Below are 6,417 nucleotides of genomic sequence, written 5' to 3' on the forward strand. Positions count from 1 at the left end.
CTTGTTTTAGAAGGCTACTAGAGTCCTTTTGTTGATTCCATTCTTCAAGTTTCTAGGGTCGAGAATGGTTATCCTAATGACAATCCATCTAGAGATGATTTTTTAATGGTGAAGACTTTTTCACTCACTGTATCTCTCTAACTGTCTATGTATGAATCACCGTTGATTTAATGACTCTATATATAAATGGTGTAGAGGCTTTCTTTTTATAGTGCCTTAGAGAAGAGGAGATAGCAACCTTTCAGGGTTTGACAAAGTCAAAACCGCATCTGTTTTCAACACAAAAGTACGTATTAAAGACTCTAGAGTTTATGGGGCAGGAGAACGGATGTCTCATTTTATGGAGAACCTCTGTCCTACCAGAATTAAAACCTTGATCATACATTGCCTAATTAGAGTTTTATACCATTTTCACTAACAAAAGGTATACAAGAATTTTGCAACTTATGGTATATGCCATGCATCATGCATGGCTGCCTCTGCATTTGTGAGTAAGATTTGTTTAAATAAATAATATTAGCAGTGAAATTTATAAATAATTTAATTATTTTAAAATGTGTTAAGCAGAATATTCAACATTTTGTTCTGTCGATTTAGCTTGCTGCTTCCTCTGCCGATTTAGCTTGGAATTAGAAGATCCTGCTATTCCGTTCTTTCCATATACGCCAGCTCCCTGTGACTATTAAACTTTCTAGAGCCGGAGACGCTGTTTCACAGAGTTAATAGCTAACCACCCTTCCCATAGCTCGGAGTAATAAGCCGGAAGCTGCATACATTCTTTCTTGGCAGCATCAGGTGGTCGGTCGTCTCCTCGCTTCGTCTTCTTTTTTTTTTTTTCGCCAGTATCTCGGCTGCAAGAAGTTTGTTATTATAACATAGCAAAAATTTTTAGGGCTCATTTGGCTCGCAAAAAAAGAAATAAAAAAATGGTCAACAAAACAAAATATACAAATATCTCGTGTTTGCTTAGATTTTTTTTTTTTTAAAAAATGGCTTTTTTATAAAGCTTCATAAGGAAAAAAAAATTCAATTTTTATTGGCTGAGAATTATAAAACATGTTGTAAGAGGTTTGTTATTATAATGTAACCAACAGAAAAGCTTTAGTTTCTCAGAAAGAGGGAGTTTCCAGATTGACGACCTGAATTGAGAAATTATTATAATGTAAGCTCATAATACCTACCAACTTTTAAAAGAGTGAAATTTTCGTATTTATTTTCTGAAGTTGCTAATTTTTTGAATTCATTTGTTTATTCTCTTGGTCACTAATTTTATTGAATTAAATAGAAAGCCTGGTTTCGTGTCGTGATAGAGCCATTTACAAATTTTTTTTTGTAAATTCCTATTTTCACAAAACTTCCTGTATGATTTATACAGCTCTAGTTTACTTTTTAGCAAATAGCAGAGGCTGAGCGATTCAATTTTTGAAAAAAATAAAATAAAATCAAGTACTACTCCTAGAAATTTAAAAAACATCCGTCCCAGTTGTTAGTAAAGTGAGATATAGATATCATGGAAGTAAGATGTCGGATTCTGTGTTGGATATTACCTAATAATTCTGGTAGGCCGCAGCCATCATGCTTCACGTGAAGGAGAAAGTGCCGCTTTCTCCAGTTGCCAAGGACGGGCTTGTAGGGCCCATCGTCACAAAGGTCTTGGCCCACTGATGTACGACGAGGAAGCCATGATCGGAGGACGTAGGGTGGTTCTATATACACCCCCCCTATTGCTCAGGACACCCCCCAAAAATTAAAAAAAAATTAAATACTCTCTGCACCCCCCCATTTGCTAAGGACACTCCTAAAAAATTAAAAATTCCTAAATTACCCCCCACCCTCCCCACCCCCTCACCTAAATTGCTCTCTACACCCCCCAAACCCCCCCCACCCCGCTCTTCCCCTCCAAAACACCCGCCGGCTTCTCCCTTCCGCCCAAAAAACCTCGCCTCAAGCACCTCGCCGGCGGCCAAACCCCCTCCGTCTCCCTTTGAACTGTTCCGCCCAAAGCACCTCGCCAACGCCCAAAACCCCCCCGTTCCCCCTTCTCCCTCTCGTCGCCGGCATTCTCCCGATCTCCGACCACCTCGCCGGCTTCTCCCGGAACCACCTCCCCGGCCATCTCCCGAGCAACGAGCACCTCGCCGGCGCCTCCACGACCACCTCGAGGTAGCTCCCCCTCCCCCCCCCCCCCCCCCCCCCCCCCCCCCCCCCCCCCCCCCCCGCCTCCCCAAATCGTTCGGCACTGGTTCTTTGAACCAGTGCCTTCGGTTCGGCCCCATGGGGCCGACCCGCTGCAATTGGGTCGGCCCCATGGGGCCGACCCAATGTATCTTGGTCCCCATGGGGCCGAATCCAATTTTTTTTTTTTTTTTCTGTTGCTAGACTAAGGATTATTTTTATTCCCAAATTTTAGCCTAGATCACGTCCTTAGGGTGAATTGGATACCCAACATCAAGGACAAGTTTTTCATTACTAGATTAGATAGTAATTTGAGAAGTAGGGATAATTTAGAATCATTATCATATAGCATTAACATGGTGCATCCAAATATGATGATCTTGTTACCTTCATCGATGTCATTCTTGATCTTGGAATGATTATCTCATATCAAATGCTCTATCAAATAATAAAACCACAACATTAGTTAACGAACAAAAACTAAAAACAAAAACTAAGAACTGCGGCATAGTTTTAGGTAAAGTCTATTATTGAGTTATGTCTTGAGTTTACGAGTCGTATACTTTTGAATTATCATTTATGTATGCAATTGAAGTAACATTGAATTATTTATCACAAAACCCAATCATGTAGATTCCAAGAAGTAACTTGTTTCTTTTTTGGCTTGTTTTATCATTTATCATTTATGTATGCAATTGAATTATTTTCTTTGATATAGCCTAACATTGAATTTCTATATTTTCAGACATGGATCCCGGTCCCTCCAGAGTTAGACCTACGGCGTCAGCTAGGAGACGTCGTGCTAGGATTGCTTCTCCCGAGCCTGCTCATATGCCATCGCCCTCTCCTGAGTCAGAGCATGATGATATGCCCGCTAGGGGCGAAGACGATGAGTCCGTTGGACCATGTCCAGGAGGTCCAGAGGATGAGTCCGTCCTGATCAGTTTCAGGACGCATATAGCAGCTTCCATCTGGAGGCAACAGGTATTGTTTATTTGTTATAGCATTATATTTTGTTTATTGATGTTTTATAAAGTAGTAGTAATTATACATTTATATTACAGGAACGGGCTCCACTAAAGTGCATGAACCATACTGCCAAGGTTGGTGAATGGAAGTGGTGGTCTTCAAACCAACCAAATACCAGGTTCAAAGTACTATTGAGGCAGTCGGGCCTCATAGAGTTAGTACAGTGCTCTTATCGATTCACCGATAAGATTCTGATTTCGGGCTTCGTAGAGAGATGGCAGCCCGAGACGAACACCTTCCATATACCATTTGGCGAGATCACTATCACGTTGGATGATGTATCCGCCATTTTAGGGATTCCTGTCGCAGGTGCCTCAGTAGCAGTTTCTCCTGAGAGGATGAGTGATCGGGATGCTGAGGAGCTACTTGTGGAGTTGTTGGGGGTGTCAGCTGGAGACGCGCGTCAGGAGGTACTGTCATCGCGCGGTCAGTCTGTGAGGATGGAGTGGCTGAGGACTCAGTTTCACTCTGTATCTGATAGAGACAGCCAGCAGAGGATAGAGTGTGCAGCACGAGCCTATTTGTTATTTTTGTTAGGCTGCACACTCTTTGCTGATAAGAGTGGGACCAGGGTGCCTATAGCGTATCTGTGTTTACTGCGGGATCTGGATAGGGTGAGCACATATGCCTGGGGTACAGCTGCCTTAGCATATTTGTATCGGCAGTTGGAGATTGCGTCGAGGTCATCAGTGAGACAGATCAGTGGTTATATGACGCTTCTGCAGGCATGGATTTATGAGCATTTTCCAGCACTCAGCCTCACCCGTCGCTTGAGTATACTGATGCCAGTCCCCGCATGCACCGCTGGATGCCCGGTACTCCATCCCGTACCACGATGGACCATTTAGTGGTTCTACGTGAGTCATTGGACCTTTTGAGCATCGATGAGGTACGTATCATATTACCATTTGCTTGTGTTTGTCAGTACTTTTAATATGCGATATAGTATAAAACTGAAATGGACCTTTTGTTTTGCAGGTTATTTGGGATCCCCATCATCGGCTTCGGGGAGATCGCCCATATGTTGATATCGCATTTTTTAGTGGCTCCATCAAGTGCCTTGATATCGTAGAACCCTATCATCCAGAAAGGGTTCTTAGACAGTTTGGTCGTATTCAGACCATCCCTCGAGCGCCACTAGCCCCTACGCGAGCCAACAGAGGTTCCACAGCAGGCTCGTACCGGATACATTACTCCTATATGGATCAGCTTTGGGAGCGGTGGGAGGACCACGTGCTGAGCCAGGCGAGCAGGAGCCACCCAGTTACCCGGCCATCAGACAGCGTACCGGGATACATGGAGTGGTATCTCCGTATCACGCACGTTGCAGTTCAGCCTCCTCATCTGCGCTCGAGTACTCATTCTGGAGCTAGGGGAGGTCATGATGATGCTGACATGCACCGGCGGCGTATTGCAGATGCACTCGGTATCAGTACCGACATTGTACGGATGGGTCCCTCAGAGGCTACGTCACTAGGTGCCGGGCACCTATTTCATGCTATTTGTCAGATGCATCAGTTACTTCTGGGTGATGAGCCTGGCCCGAGTATAGCACCCTCTCATTCGGATCCAGCACCCTCTCATTCGGACGTACAGCAGTACACGCGTCGACGACGGCGTCATAGGGATTGATGATGGAGCCTTTATTTTGATTATGTAGCTTCGACTTTTTTTTTTGTGTAATTTGAAACTGTTGATATTAATGAAAAATATATATTTTTGGTACATTTACGTGTAATCTTTGTAAAGCCTGGCCCGTTCTATTTTACACAAATATAACAGTGCACATAACAATCAATCTAACAATGCGAAGACAGATATTTTTTGATTTATATTGATGATGGAGTTTCACAGTACATGACTCTAAGAGCCCAAAAAAATTTACAACTTTCAAAAATTGTACATATATAAACAATCAATCTAACTCTACTGTCTCGCTAATTATAACATTAGGTGAGATGCTCTCTTTGAACTGTTGAATCCGGGCTTCATATGAATTTTCCCATCCGGTAGCATAAGGAAGATGATATTTTCGCCAGTTGGTCGCTACTGGCGGAACGGGATGTCCCGGCAACAAGAACACCTTCAAAATTAGAAATAAGAAAATATTAATAGCTACAAAATTATAAATAAGCAAAATTAAATAAGCAAAATTAAATATTCGCAAGTGTTGTGAACGTAGTACCTCAGCACGGCACGCGATTTGGCACCAGAAGCCTTCTGTTCGGCTGCACAGTGCCGAACAGAAGGCTTCTGTTCGGCTGCACAGAGCCGGACAGAACCCTTCTGTTCGGCTGCACAGTGCCGGACAGAAGCCTTCTGTTCGGCACTGTGCAGCCGAACAGAAGGCTTCTGTTCGGTTGAGGGTTGCCGAACAGAAGGCTTCTGTTCGGCACTGTTCAGCTGAACAGAAGCCTTTTGTTCGGCGATCCAGTGCCGAACGGAGCACGAACCGTGAAAAAAAAAAAATTTCGAAACAAGGTGGAACACGTACCTTTGCGGCCGATTCTTCGTCCCAAATCACTAGTTGCTTGTCCATGCTTCGAATGGGGCTTAAATCTCCTTCAAAGATCGCCTAAACGATGTAAATGGATCGAGGGGTTTAAGGGGGGTTTGAGGGGTGTTTTTTTTTTTTCTTTTCAAAACGAAATGGAGGAGGAGGAAGGGGGGGGGTGTACTGAAAAAATTTCAAGGGCAATATGGTAATTACACTAAAGGTTAGTTTGGGTATTTTTTTTTTTGGTTTTTGGGGGGTGTCCTGAGCAATAGGGGGGGTGTATATAGAACCACCCGAGGAGGTAGCATAATAATAACTACAAAAAATAATTCCATAGTTTTGACATTATCTTCATTTTGAATAAAAATTGAACCAAGTGGTAAGGATGCATATAGAATAGATGCCCATCTCAAATTTATACTAAAAAAATACTCATATTTATATTAAAAAATCATGATGTTATATTCGGTTCCACACATAAACCTGAACACAAAGGCTTTTGTATCATTTAAGTATTATCCTGTTAGAACAGTTTTTAATGTTTTCATTGTACATCCAAATAAAAACTGATACTTTATAAAATAGTTCTATTTGCTCTTATCTATGATAATAAAATTATAATCTAATGGTGCAAGAGAAAGGGTGCCCACCGATCGAATTGGCACTTTTTTCTTTACATTTTCAAAATATTCATCCCTGTTGACAAAGTGATTGAT

The 6,417-nt window shown here is 42.4% G+C and overlaps 1 long non-coding RNA gene across 1 annotated transcript; it reads right to left on the reverse strand.

Annotated features, from left to right (window-relative positions):
- Nucleotides 1–357: 357 nt before the first annotated feature.
- Nucleotides 358–1,686, reverse strand: LOC120109915. The gene is made up of 2 exons (XR_005510721.1): nt 1,548–1,686; nt 358–851 (listed from the first exon to the last, which is right to left on the reverse strand). It is a non-coding gene; the product is annotated as an uncharacterized LOC120109915 (long non-coding RNA).
- Between the last annotated feature and the right edge of the window lie 4,731 nt (nt 1,687–6,417).

This window comes from Phoenix dactylifera, chromosome 2, assembly GCF_009389715.1.
Source record: "Phoenix dactylifera cultivar Barhee BC4 chromosome 2, palm_55x_up_171113_PBpolish2nd_filt_p, whole genome shotgun sequence".
NCBI classification, from domain to species: Eukaryota; Viridiplantae; Streptophyta; class Magnoliopsida; order Arecales; family Arecaceae; genus Phoenix; species Phoenix dactylifera.